Source organism: Chelonia mydas, chromosome 1 (assembly GCF_015237465.2).
Source record: "Chelonia mydas isolate rCheMyd1 chromosome 1, rCheMyd1.pri.v2, whole genome shotgun sequence".
In the NCBI taxonomy this organism is placed as follows: Eukaryota; Metazoa; Chordata; order Testudines; family Cheloniidae; genus Chelonia; species Chelonia mydas.
The window spans coordinates 287,686,024-287,702,501 of record NC_057849.1 but is presented as its reverse complement, the minus strand read 5'-3'; the positions used below and the strand labels follow the sequence as shown (position 1 = coordinate 287,702,501).

The window sequence follows — 16,478 nt, the reverse complement described above, 5'->3', positions numbered from 1 at the left end:
TATGGGAAGGGAGGAGAGGGAGGCCTCCGACCTCCTTAGAGGAGCAAGAGCCCCTCAGACCTGGGCATACGCACAGGCGGGGAGACTGTGGGGCTGATTAGTGACCTTTCCCCATGTCCCCCCTCCCAGTGTCCCACCCCTTCCTCACCTGAGCCCCAACCTCTTTCCCCTCCACTCCCACCCATCGCCATTTATCTGCCTCCCCTTCACTCCTGAGCCCCAAACCTCTCCCCACCATTTTCCCACTCCTCTGCCCCCGAATAACCATCTCCCTCCTAGCAGGCAGTCACATATCTAATTCCCCCTCAGAATATTTTGAGTATCTTCCCCCAAAATAAAATGCCACCTGTGATGCTCAAATTTTAGCCACCACCAGCTAGAGTCAAAAATTCCTTTTGTCTTGGGAGGCAGGGGCTTGTGAGTAACGTATCCCTCTGACGTTAGTTGAAGGGGCATTTTTCAAACATCAATCTCAATGAGGTCTGTGATTCAGCCAGTCATTAGTACCTCCCAGTTTAACCATACAAGGCAGCAGGAAGAAACTGTTTTTTTGGGTGGGTCCTGTACTTTGGAAGTCCCTTGGTCAAATGACCCTCAAATGTGGCTCATTTTCTCTGGCAACATTTCTGGAACTACATGAATTCCCATGAGTGAACAGGTGCATCTGCATCGCCCTTGTGGAATACTCAGCATGGTTAGCATTGTAGTTTCTTGGTGCATGTAAGCATGGGGGACTCACCCCAGGGCACCTCCTGCTGGTGTCCTGGGAATTAGCTCTACTTTCAGCCTTGGAGCGCCCTCCACAGGCCGATGTCCCACTTACGCCAGCCCCCCGTGTCCCTCCCGGATCCGGTGCCCCTTGTACACCGGGATGCTGCGCCCAGCAGTAATCCCTCACTTGCAGGATCTCCCTACCCAGAGGAACCCCCACCCCCATCTTGCCTCAGTCTTTGGCTACTGCCCAGTCACTGTCTAGCCCCCGTTCACTGAGGCTGACTGCAGTATATAAGCCACTCATCTCAGGCAAGGCGGGTTTGGACCTTCTGCCTAACCGCGGGCTGCCCCCTGCAACTCCAGTACCTAACTGGCCTTTGACTAGGCCACAGCCTGGGGGGTTTCCAGGCCGGAGCTCCCTAGCTTCCTTGGCCTTCCCCCAGCCCTGATCCACTCTGGGCACTTGGTTAGGCTTCCCAGCAGCCAGACCCTTCTCTCTCTACAGGCAGAGAGAGTCTGTTTGGATTCCTGGCTTGCAGTATCTTATAGGGGCCAGCTGGACCTGATTGGGGCATGGCCCCAGCTGTTGCTGCCCTCCCCAATCAGCCCAGGCTTCTTGTCTCCAGCTGTTCTAAGCCCCTCAGGGCAGGAGTGGGTGTCTACCCCGCTACAGTGCAGTTTTAGATAACGTAAGTGACCCTGGCAACCAGGACACTGCAAAACTAGACCTTAGCTAATTTACTCGTTTAGTCAACAAATGTAGTCACTGGTAATACATTTGCTTGGCTGCCTTGTTGAGGACGCGTAGGTTTCAGTACAGCTGTAACTGTTCTCTGAGTAATTTCTCCCACAGTACTACTATTGGATTGATCTGTGTTATAGTAGCATCCATTTTGATAAGTCCCTCTAAGTTTTCAGATGTTAAGATTTGTAACCAATCAGTCTCAAAATGTGACTTGGATTTTGGGGTTATGTGCATTAGTGTCCACTTTAAACTTGTGCTCCCTAGGACATTGCCTCACACATAAAATAATCTTTGTATTTGTTCATTAGGTTACCTGCCCTAGCCAATATTAGTGACACTAAAAGTGGGAAGTGGGATGTGTGATGCTGGCAGACCAGGTGCCAGTTCTTGCCAGGGCTTTAGGTCTCAGCAGAACACTGACAAATGCATTGCTGGAAACCAGTCCAGCTCACATGTGCGTTAAGATGGGTCTTGGCCTTATAACAATGTGTTTAGTGTTTAGATTTTATTAAATGCTTGTAAGATGCTGCATGCATTAATCCTACTTACAATGTTTGTAACACATGCTATAAGGTAATATTTAAGCTTTTGCTTTATAACTGTAAAAAAATGTTTGACCTGAAACTGTCATCCTGTCAGAATGTATAGTTTCCTCCTGGTCATTAAGAAGGTTAGCAAAACTAAATGGGCCATTGCAGGACATCACAAAGCAAAGACATTGTTAATTGCCCCTTCACACCCATAAAGAGGCTACGTGCAAAAGGGGTCACCCCATCAGCTTGAATACTGGAAGACAGAAATAGAGATAGTGAACACGAACGTTTTTCATCTTTTTTGCTGGTTGGACTCATATAGGGCTGGAGTTACAAAACAGAATCAGAGATCCCCAGGGTCAACTTGGGTTAGCTCTAAAAGACATTCAGAGCTGACAGATTCCTGCAACTGTCACCTTTTGGAACCATAGACTGTAACTCATTTGTGTATATATGGTGCCTACTTTAACCTTGTAATAACTCTCTCATTGCTTTTTCCTAGTTAATAAATCCTTAGCTAGTTTACCATAGGACTGGCTACAAGCATTGTCTTTGGTATGAGATCTCAGGTACAAATTGACCTGGGGTAAGTACCTGGTCTCTTGGGACTAGAAGCAACCATTACCTGACTCTTCTGTGATCTTTGGTGTATTGCGACCAACTATGACTAGTCCAGCTTGCCTGAGTGGCCATTTCTGACACCATGGTAAGATTGTTATAATGCTTCAGGAGTTGCATTTAATACTGTGTTGGTGAAATCTAATGCTAGAACATACAACCAGTTTGGGGTGTCTGTCCTGCTTTTTAACAGGCTGCCCTGAGTTTGGCACTCATGGTCATGAACCACTTCAGACAGCGTGACATGATATTTCCCCCTGATAATACTAGTTTGATCAATTTAAGATCCTGGCCTACTTTGAGACCAAATGCGGGATGTGCAATGTAAGATTTTAGATACTTTTCATTCTCATTGGCTTTACAGATTGCAGTTCATATACTCTGCCAATCTAGTGGCTCATCTCCATAGCCAAACAACTGCTAGTTTGGGGACGGAGGGTTGCTTCCATGAGGAGTTGCTTGAGCCTCAAGTCCCTTTCCTTTGTAGTTCTAGGGCAAAACCCTTTACAGATCAGTCTGTTTGATGTGCTTCCCCCAGGCACTTTAGGCAGGAGTTGTGGGGATTGCCCTTTGGCATGGGCTTGTGACAGGTGCCTCACGGTTTGAACCCTTGGGACTGAGGCATGCCCTGAATCCCAAGACGGGAACGAACTGGGGAGGGAAATCCCAAACACAGACTAGCTAGCTAGCTAACTAACTACAACTAATACTAAGTATTTGTAAGCATAGTCTGAATGAGCTCTCCCCGACATCTAGTGGTGAGCTGTGGAAAACGACTTCAGGAACTGATCTTGTTTGCATGGGCACACCCACCCTGCCTAGGTGCTCAGCATGATGGGATTGCTTGCCCAAATGATCACATGTGGCTGGTGTGGGATTCCCCAGTCTCCTTGTTATTGGGGCAGGAGTAAAAAAGGTGTTGTTAGCTTTGTTGTGTGACTCGAGGGCAGCAGAATTGTACCTGGCATACCCCGATGGAGGGACTCAGCCTCAACTGAATGGTACTCACTAGGCAGGGGACATGGGTTCTAACGCTCAATGATTTGAGAGAGGGTTCTGTTTAAGGACTCTGGGCACCATTTGACCTGTCTGCTCTCTACTGTGTAATAGCAGAGTTAATTTAGACTCAATTAAGTTTTGTTGCATGGTGCAGAGCTGAAATTGCTGACAACTACATCTAAGTATTAGACCTATTGTGGCTCAGGGTCTCTGCTACAAGAGACTGCCCAGCATACACCAGCAATGAGGCTACCCCACTAGCACCTGAAATCACTGAGAACTGTGTTAAGTAGTGGGCCCTGAAGACATCTTAATGAGTGGGCAGCTGGCAGAGAGGTGCAGCCAGTAGGGTGGCTGGTGAAGAGAGGCTTGGTGAGCGGCCAACAGGGTGGGTGGCAGAGAAGGCTAGAGTGGAGCTCCACAGAGAGGTGTGGCAATTGGCTGTTGGGGCAGCAAGCGAATGCCTGAGCAGCGAAGCATGTAAGGTATCTCCTTACCCTTCCACCTTTCTCCCAGGGTGGGAGGTGAACTCTGCAGATGAACCTCTGAAGCTGCACTGACCAAGGACAGTGAGTGTGGTGCAGAGAAGGGATGGGCATGTTAAAGGGACTTTTGGGTTGCTGGACTCAAGAACGTGAGGGGAAAAGGATACTGCCCAACTTATTTGGGGGTGGGTCTTTTGCTCATTGTTTATGTTTATGAACCCTAGTTGCGGTGTTTTCCCAAATTAATGCTGAGTTACTTCCCTCCTTTTATTAAAAGTTTTTGCTACACTCAGACTCTGTGCCTGTGCAAGGGGAAGTATTGCCTCTTAGAGGCACCCAAGTGGTGGTGTGTAATTGTTCCAGGTCACTGGGTGGGGGCTCGAGCTGGTTTTGTGTTGCAGTGTTGAAAACGAACCCCTAGACACTGAACCCAGCCCTTGTTGCTGCCAATTCTGACTGGCAGAAGGGCTACTAGAGGAAATGCTTGCTGAAGCAAGAGAGACACTCAGCTCCAGTGACCATCACTGGTGGGAAGAAAGAATTGAGGAGGCGGTGGGTCGGCAGGGACCTATATGCAGTGACATGAAGGCGCGACTCCAGGGGGGCACCCAGGCTGATCCAACGGGTACTGTTGGGGAAAAAAAACTTTCCAATGTCTGTGCATGCGGCATGCATACATCTTCTTGGAATGGACATGAGCAACACATCTCGAAGAACAACAGTTACGAGAAGGTAGGTAACCGTTTTTTATTGTTGCCGCTGCATAGGTGGCTGCTGATCATGATGATGTGTCCAGTCCTCCACCCCATGTATTGTTGTGGGTATATAGAGTTTTGTGTATATATATTTGTGAAATCTGTCTTTTTATTGGTCACTAATCTCACACATGTTACCACTCATCACAAGGGCTCCTTTGTTTATAAATTTGGAGCCAGCCTGCTTGTGTACAACAGGTGTATTTTTGATTTTTTGGTTGCCTGAAAACTTGGTGGCATTTTCTTACTCCATCTGACATCTCCTATTTAGACTCTAAGTGGCTATCTATAGTAGGGTCACCAGACAGCAAGTGTGAAAAATTGAGACAGCGGGTAGGGGGTAATAGGTGTCTATATAAGTCAAAGTCCCGAATATCGGGACTCTCCCTATAAAATTGGGACATCTGGTCACCCTGATCTATAGTCTGGGCTCAGACCCGAGGAAGGGCTCTGAGTAACTCGAAAGCTTGTCTCTCTCACCAACAGAAGTTGGTCCAATAAAAGATATTACCTCACCCACCTTGTCTGTCTAGTATGTAGAAAGATTGTTTAAATTATGACACTTTTCTTCTATAAGCTATTTTAAAAAATTCTTATTTAATTAAAAATTCAAAGCAGTCCTAACATTATGTCCTTAGAACCTTTTGATAAAGTAGATAGCTGTGTGAACATCTGTCCTCCAGTTTTCCTTGGCTATCTGTTCAATATTCTTTTGTTTTTTGTATATTTGGAAATTGGTTCTAAGTCACCTTTCTACTGTTTAAAATAATTGTTATTGGTTAGATCTTAGGAGAGAAGTTACTTTCTGCTTTCCAGTTTCTTATAACAGGATCAAATGGATCACCTTAGTTTCAGTTCAGATAGAGTTTCATAGGAACAATGAAATGACTGCAAGCACATATTGCCAATTCTAGCCTGTAGGATTTCTCTCTCCTACCTTGAAAGGTGGCAAGACAATTACGGATATCCTTGTAGATCTTCTTTAAAGCTGGGCAGTGAATGAAATGCATAACCTTCCAACTCAATGACATTTAACCCAACCACACATCAGTTCAGGCAGAAAAATAAATTGGTACTCAGCTGCTCCCTGTCTATTTTTCTGGTTAGGGCTATAAATAAAAGAAATTATTGTGGTTTCACCTGTGTGATTTTGTGTGTACGTGTGCTTTGTTCTGTTGTTCCCAACAGGAAGGACTGGAGGAGGCTGTACCCAGACTTTATTATGCAGCTAACCATTTAAAACATCTATATTCAATTTCACATTCCTTTAAAAAATGCTTGTTAAGCTGTATATAGACCACCCACCTTTTCTTCTGTCTTTTATCCTTTCCCTTCTTACTCATGCAATGCAATTGCATCACTCAGTTGTGACATTAAAATGACAGTGTACCATACACTATTGTAACCAAAAGTAATATCCTGCTGAAATGAGGTCTGAGCATATTTACACAATAATGTATAGACTCTATAACTAGTAATGATGTACCAGAGGACAGAATGGTAAGAGATATACAGAAAGTGAAGCTTTTAGGTGGATATGAAATCTATCTTTAAAAAAGTAGCAGTGAGTAATCTCCTGCACCAAACTCCTTTATCCTTTTCCAAAGACATTTTTAGTTTTCCATAGTGTTTGTAAGCTCACATGATCTCACAAAATGCTATAGATTCCTATCTGCCCCCCCCCAAAAAAAACCACAACCAAACAAAAAACTCCTTGTTTTAAAAAAACTCTTACAATGGCAAGACCAAAACCCTTTTTTGTGAGCAGTGCTAAATGAATCCTTGCCATTTCTTAGCTAATGAGGAACTTGTTTTGTGTTCTGTAAATGCTTAGCACTTAGCAGTGTTAGTAATGCTTAAAAAAAAGTCTTTAAAATGGTTCAGTTACCAAGTGCTTTTGACTCTCTCAGTAAGACATTGAAGCAGACCTTCTGCTCTGAATTAATAAGGCCAATCCAAAGCACACAAAGCCCAGAGTGACCGAGTATTCTTCTGGTGTCTTCACTGTCTGTACAGAGATCAGATAAATCACTCTCAAGCAGTTAAATCAATGATAATAAATTAGGACCCTATTTTTACAGCACCTTGTGGTAAATTCTCATGGTTAGATTAATTTATCAGCTGCAGTGAAGAGCACCTCCCACAAGATCATGTCAGGGAAGATGTTTTTCTTTTTTTAAAGGCAAAAAGAAATGACTGAATTATTTGTTTTTACATAATACACAAAATGGAATTCCTCAGCCTATCCCAGCTAATTCATGTTTCAATTGTACCCAGCTGTTTAAATTGCACTGCTTAGAGATTGCCTTGATCCCCAGGTGCAGGTACTCCATCTGTGCTGCTCTGAGAGACTATTTACAGCAGAGGTTAGGCCAGTGATTGCTGGGATGGAAAACTCATTTCTCAGCCTGGCTTTTATTTACACTCTTATTAAAGATCCTTTCACTCATGTTGGAATGGCAGCTAGTGGCTGCAGTGAACATTTGGCGCTGAGCCAAGCAGCAAAATTACCATGTTGATGAAAGATAGTCTGCTTCCATTTTAACCTTTTACTGTTCTCCCCTTTCCAAGTATATTTGCATGAAGAAGAATGATTATTGAAAGAGATAGGGGGACAAAAGAGGAAAGAAACCTTGTCAGCTGAGCTCTCCAAGTTAAAAATAACTGTTTGCCACCAATTTGGAAAAAAAAAAGTATTGCTTTATTAATTGGATATGCCTTTCCCTTAATTATTATTACAGTCTGTTTTCTTGTGAAACAGTAGAGCCACTCATGTCTCCCTCCTGCCCTCTCCCCCCAACCTTGTGAACACTTCCTGGGATATAACTGTAGTGAAGCGGTTTCTATTTCATCTCAGATGCAGTGCACAGACAGCCGCAGCAACGCCCTGAAAATACTTTGCCTAAAAATATTTGCCCTTCAGTTAGAAATTAATCATCTTCCTGAATGTAAGCTCTTAGTGCAATTTGTACAATCCATCTTCCTTTAGAGAAAGGAAAGATATTGGCTCTTGCTGTCTAAGGCTGCCCTGCCATTCAGCAATGTAGCTATCGACCTGGCAGTGGTTTTTTGTTTTTACATATTGTCCAGAAACATCTGTTTCCAGGACCAAGATATGATTGCTTAACAGTAACAAAATCCAGATCAGCTGCATTAAGACAACGAACAATGTTCTTGAGTGCCAGCTGCAGTGTGGCCACATCTAAGAGCACAACAATGAGAAGATGCAACCAAATCCCCAACCTCACTGCTACTGCCCAAGCAAATACTTTCAACATAAAACACCCAAACAAAAATGCCAGGGTGGTGCTACTTCTTGGTTGTTGGTACTACACTGCTTCCTCCTCCTAGGTGTTTGAGTTAGAGGAGGAGATTCCACTTTAGCTTCCCTTTCCCTTGGGAAGAGTGTTTTTATTTGGGGCTGGTCTTAAAATCCCAGGTCCTGCAGTTATGGGATTCGGTAAAAATCTCAGCTTCTTTTTCGAGAGATGATCCCTATGCGGATTCCAAATGTGGGTGCGCATGCACGCCAGGCACCAGAGCTGGAACTGTTCATAGTAGTGTCTGTTGAACTACATGTGCGGCACTCTCATGACACGTCCAAGGCTTTGAGGCTGTATGGGTCAATGCCACTCCAGTTCCTTCTTACAGCTGCATGGCCAGCATCAGAACCCCTGAGCCTGCTAAAAGATCTGCTGTCCGCTTCTTTTTTGCACATAGTTTCTAGTTGTATATAGTTGTTTGCTACTGCAGTTAGTTAGATCTTCCTTGGACTTTTATCCCTGCGGAGCCCTTACCCAGGGGACTATGCCTAGGCAAGCCGGTTTTAACAACTGTGCTTTGTGTCTGCGTACCTTCTCTGTCAGCAACAAACAACACTGTTGCCTTTACTGGCTTGGCAAAGCACCATCGTCGCCCATTGCTCCATCTGCCGTTCGTTCCCCTCCAGAACTCAAGCAGCTTGAGAACTTTGCCACTGCAAGTACCTAATGGAGGAGGCTATGCGCTACCAGATCCGCCAGAGCGGCACCTGCAGCGCCTCCCTGGGCCCAAAAAGCTCGAAAACCTTAACACTTAAGGTGCACAAGCATTATTTCTTTTCAATGCCATGGGTTTTAAGGGCCTTGGCTACACTTGAAATGCTACAACTGCACTGCTGTAGCACTTCAGAGTAGACACTACCTATGCTGCAGGGAGGGAGTTCTCCCATCAGTGTAGGTAAAATCTACTTCCCCCAGAGTGGGTAGCTAGGTCAACAGAAAAATTTTCCCATTGACCTAGCACCATCTACATGGGGACTTAGGTCAGCTTAAATACATTGCTCAGTGTTGGGGCGGGGGAGGGATGTTGCCTTTTCACAACCCTGAGCGACATAGCTGGGTTGATCTAAGTGTAGGCCATGGAATATATTGCTATAATATTTAGAAATAAAAAGAATAGTTTCACTGTGGTGAGGAGCCTACAAAGGAGGCCAACAGGTCCAATCCAAACACTTTAACTCTTGCAAATTAAGTCTGGCCAAATCATTCACCTTGTTTCTGCTAGAGAGAGTTTTCCTGTTCCTGTAGAACTAATTTTGATTATCGAGTTGTTGTTGTTGATGTTGGTAATTGTGGAGATATTTAGGGCATGATTTTTGATTAGTTCCCCAAACATTAGCATATTTGCTTTCTTCTCAGAATCAACGGATCCTGGGGGTTTCCAGAAGGGGACAGCTTTGCTTGAAGCTGAAGCTCTGATCCTGTAAAAGCTTAAACATGTACCTGAATAATCCCATTGACTAATATGCATAAAGTTAAGTGAGTAAAGCAAAGTAGCATGCTCCACGTCTGGGAGCAATTAACAGTGAAGATGTTACTGCAATATTTTTTCTTTCTTTCCTGGAACATTTATAATCAGATTGTGATTTCATAGGCTCTACTGGCTCTTCAAAGTTACATTACAGTTTTGTTTAACACATTGCTTAGTGTCAAGGACTTTGGCAGTGATAATTTGGAGGGTGGCTGGCTCAATTGGTGCCACCTGTAGATGTTGCATATGTGGAGACAATGCCTGATCAATGATCTGCACTACAAGTGGCTTCAAGCATTGCCCTCTCGAGGGTCCTGTGGACCTGATATGTGGTGAACAGGGCTGGATCCAGGCACCAGCTTTCAAAGCAGGTGCTTGGGGCGGCATTGAAAATGGGGCGGCAGTCCATGTCCCTCGGCAGCAATTCAGCGGCAGCTCCACCGCTTTTTGGAGCACGGCGGCAATTCGGTGGTGGCTGCTTGGGGCGGCACAATTGGTAGAGCTGCCCCTGGTGGTGAAGTACCTGGCTGAGGGTGGCTGGGTCTGCACTGTCATGGGAGGTGCTGCCCCACAGTGCCAGAACTCAGTGGTTGAGGTGGACAGACTTACACTTTGACTCATGCTGGTTTTTCGTGGGTGGGGCTGGAGGTGAGCACCACAACATTTGAGTGCTTGCGATGACAGCCGCAGCTAGATCTGACAGAGGGTGCAGCGAGTGTCCAGTGTGGATGAGCATGTCTTTCTTCTGTACTGATACTGCTTGATATTGTCTTCTGTGTTAACCTTTCAGGAGCAGCAGCTTCAGCACTGGAGGAACCCCAGAGACACATCTCATAGGCGAGATTTCAAACCAAAAACGCACCCAGACAGAAGTGCTGAGGCAAAAGCTACTGAAGCTCCAAAGTGAAGGCCCAAGGTCACTGAACCAAAGTGCCTCTGAGGTCTGGTACCCTGTTGGTGCCCCTGAATATGCAGTGAGATCACCAAAATAGAACAAGCAGGAACAGAGATGGGAACACTTGAAAGGATAGTGAAGCAGAATAGGTGCTGAGTTGCCTGAAGAACTGGATCGGTGCTGCTGGGAGCTCGTTTTCCACCCTTGTGCAAGAAGAACTGATGGGATAATTCCAGATGTAACATTTAAGTTTAGAAGAGGCCTGAGACCATTAGTACAGGGATTGGCCTTGCATTCCTAGCTCGTGCTGCTGCCTTTAGGGAACAACAACAAAAACAAAAAGAGTCTTAAGAAAATCTTAAGGGAATTCTGACTGTCTTGCTTTCGGGAACAAATATTCAGGAGTGAAAAATTAGGCACATCTGATATCTTTAAAGACAGGACAATTACGTTTTAACATGCCCAGAGAGGAAAATGGCGTTCGAATCCAAGAGACAAGGTGGGCGAGGTAATACCTTTTATAGGACCAGCTTCTGTTGGTGAAAGAGACACATTGTCAAGCTTACAAAGAGGTCTTCTCCAGGTCTAATCCCAAACTGTTAATTGGTTTATGGCCACAAAAATGACTGTTTATCACCTGCATATATGTTTTGTCTTATATAATGTAGCTGTAGCTAGCCTGATCATTCATACAAATACCTAAGCCTTTTAAAATCCTACTTTAGTTCTTTGCCTCATATCTGGTGGCAGCACAGACTAGGTCTGCAGACTAATTATGCAGGGAGTAAAAATATATTTCCTTAGATCATGTTTAAATTTGTCCCTTCTTAATTTAATTGGATGAGTCTTGCTCTTGTATTGCCAAATAGGGTGAAGAAGAGCCCCCCCAACCGACCTCTTCTGCACCATTATTTTTTATACCTTTGTTATGTTCCCTCTTACTCATCTTGCTTTAGAACTACATAGTTGTTCTTTCAGTCTCCTCCTTAGCTTTCCATACCGCTAATCATTTCAGTTGTCCTTCCACTGTTTTGCAAAGTAGAACACTTTAAAAAAATCCTTCTTTGTCATTCCCCATAAAAGCAGGACGTGCAATAACTTTAGCTTATACACTCTTCCTGCCACAGTTCTACAGTAGACCGGGGATCAGTAAACGTTGCAACCTAGGCTCATACGCTAGAAACATTGAGCAGCTAGCAGAGGAATGTGTTTAAGTAGATATCATTTTTCAGGCCATTAACAGCTTTTCAGTAATTAGGCAAAACACAGTAAAATGCTACAACTTGCATCATTCCTCTATGATGTTTAGTTAATTCCTGACATCCTGTAAAAGTAGCAAGCATAAATTATAGTGCCAAACAGTTCACAATATATAGGATGTATAAAGAGAAATTATTACTTTGGGTCTGAGTTGCGAATGCTGCCTAATTCCTAAGGAATGAAAATGGCAAGCACATTACACTAGCCACTCTAATGCATAGTTTAGACCAGTGCTTCTCAAATGTGGCCACATACAGCCAGCGGGAGCTTTTTTTGCGGCCACAGCCTCCTAGGCTGTTATAGGCCGGGGTCGGGCAAAGTAAAGACCCCTCCCTGTTGCTCCTGAAGGCACTGCCTTGGTGTTAGTTGCTGGGGCCGCCAGCAGTGGTTTGGCCCTGCTCCCCCTGTGGAGGCACCTGGGACACAATTTGGAGGACCAGGCAGGTGGTGAGTTCCCCACCTTCCCAGGGGTGGTGGGGTTCAGGCTTTGGGCTTCAGGAGCCCTGGGGTGGCGGGAGAACGGGGCAGCAGGCTCTGGGCTGCAGCTCCCCACCCACCCCCATTGCCCCTAGCCCCCACTGCCTTCCCTGAACCCTCCTCCCCCCCCTCCCCGATCCAGGGCTTAATTTGTCCCCATGCTTGACAGGGCTGAGTAAGTCTGCTGTGAAAAGCCTACTTGTATGCTTGTCAATATCACTTTTCACAACAGACTCACTAATTATAATGATTTAAATAGCTATATGTGCGTATTTATTTGTTTTTCCTAAAGCAAATTAAGTATTTTAGGAAGACGTGTGAGAGCGGCCACCAGCAAGAGTTGGTGGCAGCACTTTGAGGCCACCAAAAAATTTGTCCAGCGAACCCCTGGTTTAGACTGTATCTGAGGGGAGAGCAATAGAACCACTCTAGGGCTAGTCATTTAAGAATATTGTACTTGGAAGGGCACTGATTATAGGTTAAAAAAAGGCTTTGATATTCTTTAGTTCCTTGTCATTGCATACTATAGACCAGAGGTGGCCTAGCTGCATGTGGTGCTTTTACAGTTAAAGTACGGCTTGCGGGGCCCCTCCCCCATTCTCTGCCTACCAGATGGGGGGGCAGGGGAGTTCAGGGTTTCTACCCTGCAGCAGCAGGGTGGGGCTAGGGGCTTCTGCTGAAGATGATTGGTACCTGCTGAGAGTGGGGGGCACAATTTAAAGGTTCAGCTACCCCAACAGCTTGAGTCCCGCCCCCCACCCCCACCCCAGGCATGCCCCACCCGTTACCTTCAGCAGCCCCTCCCTGCAGCTCCCAGCTGTTAGCTCTGCATGGTGAGGCAGCGGTAAACAGCTGGGATCTGCAGGGAGGGGGCGGCTGTTTAGGCACCGCAGGGAGATAGCAGTGGCTCTTCCTCCAGCTCCCAGCTGTTTGCCACTGTATTGCCCCACAGCTGCAGCGCCCAGCTTGTCGGCTCCAGCACCTAGCCCACACACATTGCCTCTGGCTTCAGACCAGTGGGAATGGGGTCTTGGGGCTTCAGCCCTGCAGAGCACTCCTGCCAGGGCTCAGGGCTTCAGCAGGAGCAAGGCATCAGCCTCAAGCCCTGGCAGGCACCTCCCATGGGGCTGAAGCCCCAAGACCCACCCCCCCAAACCTCCCCGCAAGGCTGAAGCCCCGAGCCCCAGCAGATGCACCCTGACGCTTCAACTTCTGAAGACTGTTGTATGTGGCTTGGGGGTCAATACATTTGGCCACCCCTGCTCTAGACACTTGTTTTTGCACATTCCAGAACAAAGAAAGGAGATACAACCCTTGCCCCCACTAGGCATGACTCAGCCATAAACAATGGGGCATATACTGAGGAAGAGCCAGGGTAAAAGTAATCAAAAACCACACAGCTGCGCACTTCCTAGTATGGTAAGTGACCATTAGGGTCACTGGCTTAATTTTTTTTTTTTAAGAAACTAATTAATTGTGACAATACAGAACAAGTGTGTGTGTTTGTTTTAAGGAAATATTAGCCTGAAGGGCTGTGGTGTAAGGAGAAGATTTTGAAAAGTGCAACCAGTAGCTTGGCACGTAACACTCATTTGTGCCTTTAGAAATCACCCCAGGCTGAACAGGGATTGTACGCATTAAAGTATTACAGTTAAAGAGTAAAACAAACAATCCAATATCATTAAACTACATAAAACCCTACATTGTATGGATAAGGAAACCCTGAGTTACATTTTAGTGTAACTAATATACTGGAGGAGGAGTAGGGAAATGAAAAAAAATAGCATTAATGTAATAAGCTTTCTGGGGGTATTTTCTTCACACATGTAAACATTGTGTGGTTTGATTGCTGGGAAATGTTTCTGAAGCTTTTTAACTAAGTGCTGGAGTTCTATGATAAGTGGTCTCCTGCAGAAATATTGCCCTGGGCTCTGGTCTGCTATGATTCAAAGAGGCAGGTACTACATGCGTCTAGTGTGCCTTACAGATGCTTCTTCACTTCTATGACTCAAGCATACATTTGTTTAGTTTGGCGGAATCATCAGCGTTATGTAGCTTGAGAATTTAAGCCCACGAGTCCTAAGGAAGTGACCATTCCTGAAAATATGTGAATTTTGTGACATTCTGTTCCCCAAAGCAGTACCTGGCACCCCCATATTTACCATGGTGATATAATTTGCGCACAGTATGCCTTGTAAGGTATCATTCGAAAAGTCTTCATCTGTTAAACATTAATATCCTGTTGGATTGTATGTGCTGTCATTGTATCTAAAGTTATGAATATTGACTATGTACCAATATTTCAAATATGTTTGCTCCTTGAGTGACACCCATAATGCAGTTTACATCCAGTCTAGACAGCACATTGTGGATGAACCATTCAAAGTAATAGTCCATTAAGAAAAACAATAGGCCACAGAAGAAGCTTATCCTTGCTTGATGGGCTTTCCTGTGGACACTTCATACAGAATCAGAGTAGCAGCCGTGTTAGTCTCTATTCGCAAAAAGAAAAGGAGTACTTGTGGCACCTTAGAGACTAACAAATTTATCTGAGCATAAGCTTTCGTGAGCTACAGCTCGCTTCATCAGATGCATTCATCCAATGAAGCGAGCTGTAGCTCACAAAAACTTATGCTCAAATAAATTTGTTAGTCTTTAAGGTGCCACAAGTACTCCTTTTCTTTCAGCCAGAATGTAAGTAATGGCTGTTATGACTCATCAAAGCATGCAAGGACATATGATACTGGACTCCATCTTGTGCCTGTATTTTTCCACAAACTGTGCTGGGGACTTTGCTTGGAACAATGAAGTTCCCTCCACATGGAAGAAGCTATAAAAGTGATATCATCACTGGGCCTCACTCCCCCTACAACACAACACCTAGAAACACATCTGCAAGAAAAGACTTTGAATGGGGGATGGTGGTCCCCAGTGGGAAAGAAGGCATCCCAGCCTGTGTATGAACGATCTGAGAACAGCTTGTACCATCAGGGTGAGAGACTGCTTAATTCAAATCCTGTCTAGTTTATAGAAATTAGATTGTGATTTTGTTTCATTTTCTAGGTAACTAACTTTGATCTGTACACTTATTATTGTAATCACTTAAAATCTATATCTTTCGTAGTTAATAAATCTTTTATATTTTTCACCTAAAACAGCGTGGTGTTTGAAGAGCAAAAGGGAAATCTGCTCAAGAACAGAGGCTGGTGCATTGTCCTCTCCACACTGAGGAAGGGGTGAACTGGGTAATAAACTTACACTGGTCAAGCTTTTGACCAGGACAAGACAGTATAGTTGCGGGTTCCTAGGCTGGGGAATTGGAGGGAAACTGGCTGAAACCTCTATTGGTTCATAAGTGGCTAGTGAAAGCATTCATGTAACTGCAGCTGGGTGTGTCGCTGTTTGTGTATGGCTGTGTAGATACAAGTCCTGGAGAGGACTGCAGCTTGTCACAGCATCACAGTGAGTGAGGGAACCCTGGCTGGTGAGAGAGGGCTCAGCGGTACCCAGTTCCAGGTTGTCCCCCCGGAGAAGTATGTCACACTTTTCAAAAGTCACTTCACGTCTAATTTTCGTATTCACTTTTACCATAAATTGAGTTGATGATTGAGCACTTTGCAGGATCATCCACTGTGTTAGGCTGTGGCCCACTGACTACAGCTTAGAGATCCACTGAGGCTGAGAGATCAGATTGTCTCTCAAAGAAGCCAGTGATTATGCCATTGCTTCACACGAGCTCCCTAAATTCCACTGAGATGTGAGACTATTTGGCAGTGAATCATCCCATCTCTCGTAAGACACAGCATGTTAAAAATAGTCATTACTAGCCAATTATCAACTTCACAGTAAAGGAATTTGGGACAGTAATCTCCATGACAATCAAAATAAAGTGTTTTTATATATATAATTTAATTTTTTATTTTAAAACTTTTGCGCATACATTTCTTCACCATCCTCCTTTTTTTCATTGCACTTAAAAGTTTCAAAACCCCCCACAAAATATATCCCTTTACTAAACAACTTTTGTTTTCTGGTTACAAAAAAGGTAACATTTCACAGTCACAAAGCAAAAGTACATTGGTCCAAAACATCTTCATCCAACAGATTCTTCTTTGCTTGGGCTATACAAAGCTTAGACAATCAAACGTTCCTCAAAATATGCTCACTCGGCCAATGACGGAAAGAGGAATGGGGCAGCTACCTAAT

General features: G+C 44.8%; 1 long non-coding RNA gene across 1 annotated transcript; it reads left to right on the top strand.

The window, feature by feature from the left end:
* Window positions 1–4,372: 4,372 nt before the first annotated feature.
* LOC119564603 lies at window positions 4,373–15,427 on the top strand. The gene is made up of 2 exons (XR_005223587.2): window positions 4,373–9,648; window positions 10,431–15,427. It is a non-coding gene; the product is annotated as an uncharacterized LOC119564603 (long non-coding RNA).
* Window positions 15,428–16,478: the final 1,051 nt, after the last annotated feature.